The sequence below is a fragment of the Gossypium arboreum genome, chromosome 3 (genome assembly GCF_025698485.1).
Source record: "Gossypium arboreum isolate Shixiya-1 chromosome 3, ASM2569848v2, whole genome shotgun sequence".
Classification (NCBI taxonomy): domain Eukaryota; kingdom Viridiplantae; phylum Streptophyta; class Magnoliopsida; order Malvales; family Malvaceae; genus Gossypium; species Gossypium arboreum.
This window is the reverse complement of record NC_069072.1, coordinates 36,979,725-36,996,273: the sequence shown is the minus strand read 5'-3', so window position 1 is coordinate 36,996,273 and position 16,549 is coordinate 36,979,725.

The window sequence follows — 16,549 nt, the reverse complement described above, 5'->3', positions numbered from 1 at the left end:
TTATAAATTTAATAATAATTGCAGTAATGATGAATACTCTGAATTTTATTCAAGATTTTTCTTTTAGCTATCAATGAGCTTTATTTGTTAAAGCTTTGTAAAGACTCTCAGCTTTGGATCATGCCAATAATCAAGCTTATTAGTGAAACAAAGGTTAAAGGAATTGTGTGTGGGACAGTTCTTTAAATGCAAATACTGTTTTCGTACACATATCTGGCTGGCATGATGATATGGGGGCTCTACCACACGTCCTATTGATGTTATTGTGTATGTACATACACATATATCATATATCATATATGCAGGCTTTTTATACCTTTCTGCTATGGACTCCATTTATGAGAAACGAAGGTAGATATGGCTTATACCATCTGTACTGATTTTACACTACTTTTCTGTCATTTTCTCCGAATTTTCATCTTTTAAATCTGCCATTTGGCTCTTTCTACATTTTAGCCTACATTATTGCCCTGCTACCTCAGGGTTCTTTTTTTTTCTTCTTCTTCTTTCTTTTTTTCTTTTTTGATGTTAAATGAATGGTTTGAGTTTTATGAAATCATTATTTCCAATATTGATATGCGAATGAATCAATGAATTGATGAAATAATAAATGATTGTCTTTCAGGTACTTCATCATGTCAACCTTCATAATCATATGATAAGCCATTCTGCCCAAATTTTCATTTTTTTTTATTGGATTTATCATTAAATACTCTCACCATACTTGTTTCTTTTACTATAAAAATTAGTCTGAAATAAATATTTTTTATTTCTATTTTATAATTTATGAAAATTAATAGTTATTCTTTTCAATAATATTATTTTTAAAGTTTGAATTAGTCTTTTCTCAAAAGGTACAATATGTTTTATCACAACACCTAACCCTTATTAATAATAAATATATTATTTTAAATACAAAATCAAATTACAATTTATATAGGGAATTTCAGCATCATGATTTAAAGCCTAGTCATTAAAATGTGTTTATATAAATAAATAATACTAAGTAATTAAATGATAAATTCATATTTTAAATCTATAAAATATTATCGTATAATTGAATGTGATGCTGAGTTAAATTAATATGTTCATTTTCATTGAAGTAACTTAAAAGAGAGAACTACTTTGCTGATACATTTAAGTTTAGAGAAGAGGATATTTATTTATGTTGCTGGAGTCAAGGGGAAAAAACATTCTTAGGCATGAATTGAAGCATTTTTATTGCCTTCTTATCTACATACTATGTACTTGAAATTAATATATATATATATATATATATATATATATAAGTGTGTGCCATTCTGGTTAGGTCGACATAATAATCAAAAAATTGAAGAATTAGTAGGTGAAAGCTTATCCGTTGGAATTTGTAGTTGAACGGGCAAGAGAAACAATAACAGTTAGATAAGTGTCCTTTAATTAAAGGATTTTTTACTTTTTTTTTTTCTTTTGAAAAGTAATTATACTGTTCATTAAAGAATTATGACGAGTTTAAATAAGCGGTGCATTTACTTGTAATTAGTGTAAAAATAGCGGTAATAATAAAATTAAATATTATAACAATATTGTAACGTGAGACAAAAAATAAATTAAATGCGTCGTACCACACCTCATCTGCGTAAAATAAAATTTAAAAACTTAAAATCATTTTAAGTGATGAAGATCAATATGCTTATTCATTAGGTAATATTGAATGAATACCTAACAACAACATAGACCTACCCATATAAAGTTGTCGAATTTGTGGGAGCTTAATGCAGAGCAATGGTGGATAAAGTGACAAAGGCGAAAGGGAATGTAAAGCCAAACTAATGATACATTGCTATAATATAATTATAGAAAGTAGGAAACTTGGGTAGTTTGGGAAACTTATTTTTTCTAAAAAACAGTTCAAATTGTTTTGGAATTAAAAGAATAATAATAATAATTTCAATACAATATTATCGTACATGAGTTTTATGTCGCTACATATTATCATTTGATAAAAAATAATTGAGGATTTATAAATAAATATTAATTATAATTATTATTTATTTTTGAATTTCGAGTTTATATTTTAGATTTTAAATTTAGGGTTTAGATTTTATAATACATTTGGATTTTAAATTTTGGGTTTTAACTTTTAAGTTTAAATAAATTTATTAATATTTATTTATAAGTTCTTCATTATTTTTATTGGATTAATCACTAATTAGGGCCTAAGTTTGACCCCAATTCTTTGGGGTGAAATTTTTTTGTTCAAGTTAGCCTTTATACTTGGTAATTGTTCTCATATAGTGGCCTAAACTAGGCAATTATTCCCACGTTTAGACTTGGAGTGAGTTCTTAAACTTGACAATTACTCCCATATTGGGGTTTGAATTTGACAATTATTTGTACACTGGGACTTAAATTTTAGATTTTCCAAAGAAATATCAATGATTAACTTGGATAAAAAAAAAATAGATGTTCCAATGTGGGAACAATTACTAAATTCACGGTTTAATTTAGATAAAACAAAAATTCAAACCTTAATGTGAAAATAATTGTCAAGTTTATGGATTAACTTGGACAAAAAAATTCAAATTCCATTGTGATACTAATTGCAAAATTTAAGTATCAAAAAAAGATTTTGACTCTTTTTTTCATTTCACTAATGATGAGGTGTCGTATTGTTATTTATATCAATTTGAACTTAGTCAACAATATTAATTTTTATATAATAAAATATTTTATTTATAAAATAATAATTTAATATTATTTTAAATAATAAAAGAGATATTGAAATCAATCTCAACATTTATAAATTTTTAGTGAGAAAAGTTAATATAATTAAACTCATGAAACTATAAACATAATCATTTTTGGTGACGGTGTTTCACGAGCACCTCAACTGCATCGCCAAAAGAATCTCACCATGTCTAATTAATTAGTCAAAAAATGGCATAAGCTCTACCATTTTTGGGGATGATATTTCATTTAAAATAAAACACTATTTGGCTGACTAGGGTGCACATATATATATATATATATATATATATATATATATATAACAACAACTGAAATCCAATATTATCTTATGATATCTAAATAAGTGGATATATAATATCAAAACATAATATGTCCCACATCAATTACATTGAATAAAAATAAATTACACTAAATTTTAATATTAATCCTTGTATTATATATATGTTTCAAATTTAGTCTTTGTACTCTAATTTGATCATTTTTAGTTCAAGTACTTTTTAAATTCTGAATTTTCAATCCTTATCCAAAAGGTAAACATCATATTCTACTATTCCCAAAATCTTAAGTGATAAAAATATTAGGCATAATGACAAATTTGGCCCTTAACGTTTACATTTTTGGTCAATTTGGTCATTATTATTTTTTTAGCTAAATTTGGCCCTCAATATTTTTTTTTAAAAATTCAAATTTGACCATCAACCTTTCAAAATGGATCGAATTGCTATTTTTTTAATGGAAATATTGACTAAAATGTTAAATTTTTAAACATAGCAACTTACAAGGCAATCCACGTGTATTTCGTGCTAATTTTTTTTAATTTCGAGTTATTTTATTATGTTTTTGTAATTATTAAATTATTTATTAACGTGACATATAAGATAAATAGTGTCATGTCAGCATGAAGCACATGTGGACTGCCACACAGGTTGCCATGCCAACATCATTAAAAAAATAATGTTTTAATTATCATTTTCGTTAAAAAAAGTGATTTGACTACTTTTTGAAAGGCTAATGACCAAATTTAACTTTAAATAAAAGAAGTGTAAGGGTCAAATTGACAAAAGATGTAAATATTAAGGGCTAAATTTATTGTCATGCTAAGATATTATTATGTTACTAATAAGTGTTTGGGTAAAATGGTAAGACACCAAAATCTAATGGCCGTCGAAATCACCAAATATAAATTTCTAAACTCTAACTTAATTAAATAGTAGTATAGAGTAATAGGGGCAATCCCACATGGACCAAATTACTAATTTTCTTATTTTCATGATCGAATTTCTGAGTCTAGGCAGTTGTTGTGCCCTCGACCAAGGAGAAATTTAGTTGATAGAGAAAATAAAATAAACAAAAATATAATAAAATAAAATAAAAACAGATTTTTGATATTGCAAAATAAAAGTAAGTGAATTAAATTAAATCAAGTAACTAAATATATTAAAACTTAGCCTCAGCCTCGCTATGCTCCGAATTTGAACTGATTCTTAAAAAATGGTTTTTCCTTTTCAATTGATAAGTTGGTTATTGCGACAAAGGATGCCTTAATCGCCAACTTTTCCTCTTGTAGTTGATTCCAGTACAAGCTGCAAACCGGCCCTTACCAAATTTCTAATCACGTGCCCGTAATTTAAGATTTCAACAGCTTTGTGATCTAGAAAGCCCAACTTGAATTAATGGCCTCAACCGCGTGGGTCGTTTAAATTTGATCACTATCTCCTTTGATGAAATCCAACTAGCTTTTTCCAATAGAACAAGTCAATTTGTTCGCGGGAATTGGAATATAGCACGGCCGACTCGACTTCCCAACTATACAGCAAACAATTCCAATCCAATGCACGTTTTTTGAATTGAAATCGAATCAACTTTTAGGGACGAATTTGTACTATCCCATATACTAAAGAGGTAGTGAATATCGTATTGAAAAGTTTTTAGTATGGGTTCATATCTCATGATTATCTTATCGGAGCAATAACCAGGCTAAAGCTAAAAGGGACTTAGCTAAGCATGAACAGTTCTAAGAGGAGACACATGTTCAATTATGTTACTAACAAGTGTTGGGTAAAATGGTATAGGCAAATTACATTTCTAAGAGGAGACACATGTTCAATCTTTGGAAGTAACATTGTTGGGAGGGGCAACCACGAATTTTAAACATGAACCGTAAAACAGACATGAAGAAAAAAGAGAGGAGATATTATTACATTTGTAATGACTTGTCAACTTGTTATTTTCATATAATATGTACTAACAAAAAAGTCACATTAATTTAGCTAATAAACTTAATGACTATCATATGAGTTGTGATTAAATTTTCAAAATTCAAAAGTAAAAGGATTAAAAATGACCAAATTAGATAACAGAAACTAAATCCACAACTTATATATAGTACAAAACTAATGGTAGAATTTAACTTAAAAATTTAACTGCTATTATTTGAATTGAGACTAAAATTTCAAAATTTTAAATATATCAAAACTAAACCAACAAATTACCATAGAATTTGAGCATCAAAATTTGCTTTTGTAAAACCTTTTACTTTTCTATTGCATCGATTATATTTTATCTTATATATAACTAATTTAAAGATATATATATATATATATATATATATATATATATATTTAAAATAGTGTATTTCCATATCTTCAATCATTAATCTCAAAATAACTTTTTAATATTAAACAACCTCAACAATTATAAATGTCGAGTTCATATGAATATTTTTGGCTAAACTCAATATACGTGGGGATCAAAGTTAGACTTCTTTTTAGAAATTCTTAATAAATTTTTACTCTTATCATTAACACATGATGAAATGACTTTACCTCAGCATCAAAGTTAAGTATCACTTTCCCAAAAAACTTGATAGGAATATCTTGGCCTTGACTTCTATGCAGCACAAAGTTTATTTGGATTAAAAAATTCAAAATTATTTTAAAATTTTGAATTAATCAAATTGAGTTATTTGATTTTTTTAATCAACTAGAACAAGTAATTCAATTTTTCAAGTTCAAGTCAAGATGAATTTTACAACTCAAATTATTCAAATAGCTTGAATAATAAATTGATGTAAATACCCTTTGAGTCCTTGGCGGTTTCAAATTTGAGCAAATTGATCCCTCTAAAAAATTACAAAAATATCCAAAATATTTATAAAATATTTTTCCTAAAATTTTCTAAAATATATAAATTTTAAAAAGTACTAACAATTATTAAAAAAGCTTAAAAGTTATATAAAATGTTAAATTACAATGTTTTTTAAAATTTACCAAAATGATAAATTTGAGGCCTTAAATAAGTAAATTATCAAACCAAGTTCATCATACTAATTATTCTGCTTTTTCCCTTATTTTATTTTAAAAGAGTTTTGAAATATATATGGTATGTATAACACCCCCGCCGACCCGATTGCTAGGTTCGAGTTATGGATGCTACAGTCGGTACCGAAATAGTTACAACATTTAATAGTCAATTTATGCCATAAAACAAACACTCATAATCATAACATTTCATAAATACGTCATACGATGTTTTTCGGGACTTAATCGAGCTTACGAAAATTCATTTGCTAAACCAAACATGAAATAGAACCAAATTGGAAAGTTTTCAAAGTTTCCACAACAAGTATCGATACTTCTAAAAAGCTATCGATATCATTTTTAACTTCGATGTTTTAGAAAAATAGATAAAAAAAATCAATAGTATCGATACCTAGAATATGGTACTGATACTTCATTTATAAATTATTGATACTTATTCAAGTACCGATGCCAATTTGTAATTCTTTTTTCTTTTTTCTTTCTGCAAAAATTAAACAAATGCCTAATGTATCAATACCTTTGTAAAGTATCAGTACCCTGAATAGAGTATTGATACTTTAGTCCAGTATCGATATCATTTTAGGATTCTATTTGTTGTAAAACTATTTGAAAATTGCCAAATATGTCAAAAGCTCCCACTTTGGTGCCTATTGCTTGTCCAAGTCAAAATCTAACCAAATGGTGCCTTAAAGCACACTTAGAACCTACTCAAATCATTTCAAAACATTCATCAACAATCAATTACTCAATCCTCATATCAACTAAATCAATATGTCACAATTTGGCACCATTTCACAACAAAATATACCAAACCTACTAACATGATAATAAATCATTCAATACCATCATTAAACTCACCAAAATTACCAAGACATGTACTATTGCATATGTGTACATTAACTTTACAAGATCAAGTATTAAACTAGGTTTAGGCCTAACTATCATTCATAAGTAACACATAGATAAACACTTATGTACATGCTACATAACAGAATAAAGCGATAAAAAAACTACTAAGTCAATGATCGGATAATGTAATCTTCGAGTTGATTCAACTGACACGTTTCGCAATCTACAAGGAGAAAAGAAATCAATGATTAAGAATAATTAATACTTAGTAAATCCATATGAAAATCAACTTAACTCACATTGACATTAAAACTAACTTAAGTAATTGAAACACATTTGGACATAACATGACAACTCCTTTTGCATCTTATACATACAAATATAATTTCAGAAAATGACCAAGAGATTAGTTCATTAACATTACAAGATTATAATTCCCAATTCATATACAAGTACTACCGTAATCACTTTTATCATGCTATTCAATTTTGCTCATTTTGTAAACTCAACTATTAATTTCATATTCAATCTTTTCAACCTTTTCATTTTTGTTTAGTTACCGTTTTCATATTTGGGCTGCTCACACAAGTTTCAGATCATGGTTACTATATAAGCTTTACTTGATGCTTCTCACACAAGCTTTAGAGAATTCATAACACGTGCCGAATCTCAAGCCATCGGTAAAGGATAATTCAATGCTACTCACAGAAGCTTCAAAGAATCTGCAGCATGTGTTGGATCTCAAGCCATCGATAATCAATGATTTGATGCTACTTACTGATGCATCGTAAACTAACTAAAAATCTAACTAAGGCAAATGCACCTATCAATTAATAGTTTAACTACATTAAGTAAAGATATCGTTCCCATAAAAACTAAAAGTATTAGTAATTACTATCTTTCTACTATTTAACTGAATAATTGGGGTGATTGATTAAAAAAAAATTAACTAATTTAATTAACTAACGAACATGGTAGAGAATAAATCACAAAAATAATCGAGTAATAACCAAGAAGCGAAAAAATACTCAGGAAAGAATTCACCTAGATTTCATCTATCACTATCAATCTAAATTACGCAATTCTTTACTTAGTGTCTTAATCCATAGAAATCCCTAAATTATGCTAATATATCTTTCGAGGGTAAAAGCAACTGACTTTAGGTTGATTAATTGAAATTTCTTTCTAATTAAAGCCCCTATTATCACATTAACTCGATCTATAGATCCCCCTCTTAGATTTGACTCTAATTCAGTAGATTTTTGTCACATTATTTCTAGGATTGCATGTAACTCCACTCAATTACGCAAGATCTACTCTTAAACAGGGTCGTTCCTCCTCTGATTTAAGCATATCAAATAGGGATCAGTAGTCCTGAAATCTATATAAAGCCATATAAAGCCAACCTTAGCTTCCTAAATAAGTTCTATACTTTTTCTAACAATTCATACTTCCTTTCAACAATCCTCTCTGTGTTTTTCGGGAAAGCGTTAGAGCCATGGCCTGTTTGAATGATTAAAGTTCAATGTAATCATTTAAATTCATCATCGTGAAAACCTAGTAAATAACGATGAAACTCTAGCTGTTTTCGTGATTATTTATAAGACCCTAAGGTTTCGTGCTTTAAGGACAGACTAAAGAGTAGGGGAAGGAAACTTCCAGATTCTGGGTTTCTTGATTAAGTGTTCTTGAAGGCTTTTTTAGTTCTTCTAAAAAAACATGATATGATAAGTTAACTATTTATGTTATAGCTTAAGAAACTCTCGAAAGCTTTCAAGACAAGGGCAAATGACCTGCTATTTAGTCTCTACTACATCTTTTGGTGAGTTCCTTCATACCTTATGTATGTGTTGTACATGTCTGGTTCAAGGTAAGTTTACCTATTTGGTGAAAATTCTGGTTTTGCATGTCTGTGTAAGAAATGAAAGGGTCTTACTTCGTGCTAAGTCATTACTCAATTTACTTTGAAAATGAACCATATGGTTAGAACAAAATAAGTGAATTCATGGCATTGCCTTTATTGCAAAGAGCATTGAACTGGTAGATTGTGATACATGAATGATGTTATGTAGCCTCTGGTAAGGCAAGTTTAATGTAAACCAGATTGGCAAAACATAAAAGAGGAAAAAAGAACGAACCAACGAATGTTACAATCTCTGAACATGGACTAGGGCGTAGTGTATGTGCCAAAATAAGTCCTATTCTATTAAAGTCTTTGTAAGTTCAATATTCATCAATAAGTGAGCTACATAAAGTTAGTCTATGGAGTGTCTTCGCTAATGGTTGAACTGTACATCCCACTAAGTCTGGAAGGGTCTTTCTGTTTGTGTGACATATAAATATTCTAATGTTCTTTTTGGAACTCACTAAGTTTTATGATATTATTCTGTTTATCTTCCCTTCTCAAGACCACCAAAGGAGTAAATGAACCTTCAAGGACTACGCCAGATGATACATATTGTGTGAGGCGTATAGTGATTTTGTGTTGTGCATGACAAATGAGGGTGGATTCAAGGCTTGAAAATTGAAGAACAATATTTTTTAACAAAAAAATGTATTCGTAAAATTGTGCTCTTTCCTTAAATCTTTACAATGAACTTTTATGTTTTAAAAGTGTTTAGGCCTTTAAGCTTAAATGTTTTACATATTATTAATATAGCATATACCTATTTGTTTTTGTAAACCTAAAGACCTTAAGGTTGTAATGCACTATTCCTGGATCCTCCTTAAAGGTTGGGAATCGGGCGCTACAATTAAAGATTCTTGTATTGTGTATGTTTATTCAACGAATTGCCAAAGGGGAGATTGTTGAAATAGAAATGGTAATTGAACACCAAGGGAGGCTCACTCCCTTTCCAATGGAGTTGTTTGAGACCATTTCCATATTTGAGATGTTGATAATTTATTGAATGGTATTTATGAGTTGTGTTGATTATATAGACGATATCTAACCCATCAATGAAGATTATATCACTTGGGGAAGCATAATTTGTAGATTAGATTCAATCAGATCACCTTATTTAATCCATTGGATCATGAATATTGGATTGAATTGGAACACTGATTGCTTAGCTGCTAAGTGTCCATTTTTACCTTGTACTTTATTATTATATTGTATTCAACTTATTCTATTGTTATTTAATAAAGATATATAAATCTTCTTATGTTAGTAAGTCTTGGAATATTCTATTTAATTGAGAGACTTGTATATGTTATTGTACTGAGAGAATTAAGTATTGTTGAGTATAACTCCTATTTCAATCAAATTTGAGAAAAAACCTTCAAATTAAACTCTATTTATTTGTTTCAATCAAACTCTGATTAATCTAGATTATTTTATTATTATTTGACCTATGAATTTAACCTATAAATAGGCTCTTTTACAACATTAGAAAATCACACCCATTAGAGATTAGAACTTATAACAAATTTAGAGAATTTTGTGTTTACGTTTGAGGGTTTTTTATTTTCGGGTTTTCGGGGTTTAGTTTTTATCTACATCTTTTGTACTCTTCGTTCTTTTTCCATTATAGTAAAATTATATTTTCCTATGGCTTTTTATCCTCTTTGAAGGAGTTTTTCCATGTTAAATTTGTTTATTCAATTTCTCAATTTCTTTCACTATTTTTTACTTGTTGATTAATCGGGTCAATCACTTTCGTAGACCAGCCTATTCAAAGATGGCAGCAACAAGATTTAAAATTAAGAAGTTTGATGATGTCACAAATTTCAATCTATGGCAAGTTCGAATGATGACAATTCTAGTTCAAACCAACTTGAAAAAGGTTGTTATTGAGAAAAAGCCTAAGAATCTAAATCAAATAGAATGGGAAGAGTTTTATGAAAAGGCATTTTCTGCAATCCGGTTATGCCTCACGAATACGGTATTACAGGAGGTATTGATGGAGAAGACCTCATCTGCCTTGTAGAAAAGGTTAGAAACTCTTTATGCAATTAAGTCTCTGGTTAACCATGTAGTGTTGAAACAACGTCTATTTCTATTTTGCATGAACAAATGTGAACTTCTTAGAGATCACATAAGTCAATTCATTACTCTTTTAAATGATTTAAAGAATGTTGAGGTTCAGATTAACGATGAAGATCAAGCTATGCTATTATTATGCTCTTTACCCCCTTCATACAAGTCTTTCAAGGAGACCCTTATTTATGACAGAGAAAAACTCTCGTTCGAAGATATGAAGAGTTATTTGTTGAGTAGAGACAAACTTAATAAAGAGTTTGGTTTGGATAAAAAGGCAGATAGGTAAGCTTCCGTTTTGGTAGCATTAAAGAAGCGAGACAAAATGTGTCACTATTGTAAAAAGTTAGGTCACATCAAAGCAGATTGTTATAAATTGCGAAATAAAAGAGCTATGAGAGTAACGAGGAAGATGTAGTTGGTGTTTGATCGATGAAAGCAGTAATGATTTTGTGTTAGTGTCAACAAGCGATAACTCCAAACTTATGTCCGAGTGGATCCTAGATTCGGATGTTCGTTTCACATGTGTCCCAATAGAGAATGGTTTTCCACATACAGTTCGGTTAAAGGTGGAGTTTTGCGTATGAGAAAATATTCATCCAGTAAAGTAATTGGTATTAGTATTGTTAAAATTGGGATGCACGATGGGACGATTAGGACACTTTCAGATGTCAAGTATGTACCTGATTTACAAAAGAATCTTATCTCATGAGTATTTTAGACTCGAAAGGATGCAGAATCAACATCGAATCGAGAGGCATTAAGGTATCTCGTGGAGCTCTCGTTTTGTTAAAAGGTAAAATGACCGGCAATCTTTATATTCTAGAGGGTTCTACAGTGACTACTGAAATCGGACGCCCCTAGTTCATTACGGAGTCGAAGTCAACTCGTTTGAGTAGAGACAACTTGGTCATAGGAGGGAAAAAAGGTATGACCTTTTTGTTGAAGAGAGGTTCTCTTTTGGATGCAAGTTTTGAAAATTTAGGGCACTGTATTTGTGAAAATCAAACCCGGGTTAGTCAAATCAAACTTAGAAAATCAAACTCCTATTTTAGTCAAATTTGAGAAATAATCTTCCATTTAAACTCTGTTTATTTGTTTCAATCAAACTTTGATTAGTCTAGATTATTTTTTTATTTTTTGACCTATAAATATGCTCTTTTACAACCTTAGAAAATCACATCCATTAGAGATTATAACTCATAACACATTTAGAGAATTTTGTGTTTATGTTTTCAAGGTTCTTTATTTTCGGGGTTTAGTTTTTTATCTCCATCTTTTGTACTCTTCGTTCTTTTGCTATTATAGTAAAATTATCTTTGCCCGTGATTTTTTATCCTCTTTGGAGTAGTTTTTCCACGTTAAATTTGTGTTTTCAATTTCTTAATTTCTTCTGCTATTTTTTACTTGTTGCTTAATCGGGTCGATCCCCAACAAGTACTTATCAGTCCTTGTGAGGAACATTTTTGTATCAGTGCATATTGATAGTAAATCATTTTGTCTTGTGGTTTTACTAATTGAATTCACATGAGTGAATTTAGTAGTGAGAGTATCATTTTTCAATGTATAAATGTGAGGGAATTATCATGAGTATGTGATAGATTAGGATAACTTGTTGTTAAGTGTTGAAGATACTAGATATTTTTTACTAAGCCAAGCTCCACAGATATAAAGAAACCAAACAACGTAAACAACTCTTCCGTGTTATGTTTGTTTACTGTTTTACTTTCAATGATAAATGAGTGCCTACTCCCTTATCACTTCATAGCGTGTAGCTTTTATCCCATTAGCCTATTAAAAGCTTCAATTTTTTCATAAAATCAATTTATTTTCTAAAAATAATTTTCCAACTACTAATTTTAATGAAATAACTATAGTGTAAACCAAAAATACGGAGAACCACGCTCCTACTCTCTGTCCCAAAAGAAAAACAAGGAATTGTACGAATGTCTCCCCCACCCAACGACCATGCTTGCTGTTTATGTAGGTACACAATTAGAGGCGTAGGGAACCGCAAGTTTAAAAAGAAAAAAAAAAACCCTTTATTTTTGTCTAAATTTTTATTCAACATTGAATATATATATATATATTTGGCTTTGATCTAATCTAATAAATTTTTTCCTAATGAAATACTATCTCGATTGCAATTGGATTATACAAATTCAAGTTTCACCTTTTGTGATTTCAATTTTAATTACTTTGAGAGTTTTAATTGATTTTATTTGGATTAGTAAATGTGTATCTTAAGAAATGTTTTATTTTAATAAAAGTACTACTCATTTAGCCAAAAACATGTACATTAAACATGTTTAATCATATCTGAAACTATCATATTATGTTTATATTAAGCTTATTATATCCATATTTTATTATTGGTATGATACCAAAATTAGGGATGCTAGTTATAGCTTGTAGGCCATTGTCCTTTGATGAAGTAGGAAATTTCATGAGAAAATATTCCAAAGTAAGATATAGCAAATCCTGAATGGTGAAGAATGGAATTGTTTGTTGCTTCATATTTCTTACCAGTGAGTTGAACAGCTTGCGATGAATGGATCAGATTCTTATCCAGACTTTCTTTTTCCTAGCTTCACTTTGAGGACAAACTTGCTCTTTTAGTTTGGTCCAATGACCCCCTTTGCTTTCTCCCATCCCAATGTCTTTTATATACATATATACATTATCACCCAAAAAGCCTATAATGTACAACAAAGTTGTACTGGACGATTTCAAATTATGACTACTTTCCAACATATTCATGTCATTATACATTGACAACTTTGGGTACTTAAAGACAACACCAAATTATATTAAATTTTCACTTAAATCTTAATAATCAGTGAATAATTGTTGCATAATCTCAATGTATGAATTAAGCAATCCAATTTGGACAACACATGCTTAAATGAACCTTAAATCTTGGTGAAGGAAAAATATACATACATAGTTAAAATTTCATATCAAAACATTGTTACATGTTTTTTTCTTTTTTCTTTTTTCCAACCTGAAGAGAGATGTTCTTTCCTTTTTTTACACTTTAATGATGATACTAATAATTCTCTTCTTTTAAGCTAAAGTGCTAATTTAGAAAGAAAGAAAGCAGCTATATTTATTTAATAATCCATCACAACATACTTTTTTTTTTTAGTAGTTAGTATGAAGGATAATAATGAAAGTGTTAGATGCTTAATTGCTTTAGTTTTTATTATTTTCATCATTGAATGGAGAAATAATAGGGTAACAAAGCTGGAAGTGGGACATTAAGAATTTTAGATAAATTTCTTAATCACCTAATTAAGATTCTCATTTTTTTATAATATTTTATCAAAAAGATTGTCGGGTTTGAATCTTAAATTTTATTTCAATAATAAGTAATGCAAATAATTTTTATTAGTTAAGTTGTATACTACAATAATTTATTTATTTAATTTTATTTATACTAGACAGTTAATAAAACATAATTTATTATGCATATCATAATTTAATTTAAAAGTAACATGTGTTTTAACTTAAATAGAGTCGTGGTTAAAGTTATTGTTAGACACTTGTTTGATATGAGTTCAAATTGTGTTACTTTCAACTTCCACTCTTTATTTAGGGATGGCAACGGGGTGGCATGGACGGATTTTTGCCCACCTCGATCCTAACTAGAACCTTGATGAATCCAACCCAACACAAACTCTTAAAAATAAAACTTGCTCGAACCTGAAATTTAATAGGAGACTTGACTCGACCCAATCCAAATTTAATTTAATTATTTTATATTTTATTTTAAAGCAAATAATTTACATTTTTAAAATTATATTATTTTTTGAAGAAAATAAGATTATTTTTTTTTGAATTTAGACTTAAAACATAATATATATTTATTTATTGAAAGAAAAAATAAATTTATATATAAGTGGTATTTTGTAAATATATTGAGGTGGGGCAAGGCAAATTTACCACAAATTTGACCCAACCCGACCCGTTTGAAACCAATTTTTCAAAAAAAAAAAAGAAAAAAGAAAATTCAACCTTAACAAATAGGATTTAGTTGGAATTGTCATAATTGAGTTTTTTTTTATCATTCCTACCTTGTTTATTAGAAAAAGAAAAGAAAAGGTGACATGTCATTTTTAAAGTTACTAAACATGTAGTGTAATAATGTATTTATCAAATATCTAAAATTGTGAAATTTAATGAAGTTATTAAAAGTGAAGGATTGAGTGTGAAATTATATATATTACAATATGGAATAGGAAGAAAGAAAGTTATAAAAGTTATTGGGGACAATTAGACCTAGAGTGATCATGGTCGGGCGGCTACTACCAAGGCCCGCCTAGAAAAATGGGAGGTTTGGGTAAAAATATAGGCCGAAAAATGGGCTTGGGCAAAAAACGAGGCCTGTTTAAAAACGGGCAGGCCTCGAGTAAGAGTTTTTGGCCGGGCCTGCCTGCCTGCCCGCCCAATTATATATTAATATTTTTTTTTATTTTAATTATTTTAAATTTTAATATAACTATTTTTATTATATTGTTAATTTGTGTATTGTTTTAAGAATTGTTTTAGTATTATTTTTATTTGTTTTAATATTTATTTTATGTTTTTAAATATATTTGATTTATTATATTTTTAAATTTTTTATTTAATAAAATAAGAAAAAAAATTAATATGGGTCGGGCCGGGCCGGGCTCGGGCTTAGTAATTTTATTTCGGGCCGGGCTTGGGTAAAATTTTAGGCCCATATTTCGAGCCGGGCCGGGCCCGGGCCTAGTAGACGGGCCTAAAATTTTACTTGGGCCCGGCCCGAACCTGGCCCGGCCCGGCCCATGATCACCTCTAATTAGACCCACCCGCCCCCCATATCGTCTCTGTCGTAGAGGGTCAATCACCCTGTATTTTCTCCAGGGCCAGCTATTTTTTTGTCTTTGTCTTCCTCTCCCTGCTTAAACTTAATCCATTCAATGGTGAAGTGGAGATTTGAAAAAAAAATTTGAATTATTTTCCTTAATTATATTAAGATTAGTTAGTTGTTCATTGGAATTAAATATTGGTAGCACCAAACAGAAAATAATTATATGATTATTGGGATAAAATGATGTTATTAATGATGGCAGATCATAGGTCAATCAAACATACCTATCATATTTTATTTTATTTTATTTTAGCCTCTTCAATAACATTATTATTATTATTATTATTATTATTATTATTATTATTATTATTATGCCTTTCATCGACGAATATAATTTTCATTTTAATTAAACAATAAAAAAACCCATACAGCGGCTAAACATCAATGCTAAAGACATCCACATTAAAAAAAAAAAAAGAATACTTGAAAGTAAGAAAGTAAACCAAAGCTTTCGGGGGGAAAAAAACCCCAACCTACTTGTATCTATCAAGTACCAACCAAAGTACATAGTCATAACCACAAACAATTCCATTTCAGTAAATTGGGCAATTATCAGTTAAGCCTTTCTCTTTTCAACTTTCATCCCACCATTCTCGCACCTTCATCACCAGAAACTTTAATTTATATTGGAAATGTCTTATTTTCTAATTATTATTATTAAAACTGATTTATTCGTAAATATATATATTTTGGACTTAAAATACTATTTTTTTTTTTAAAAATAATACCAAACTAGTAAATGCATTATTTGCATGATAAACCTTGGAATACCTC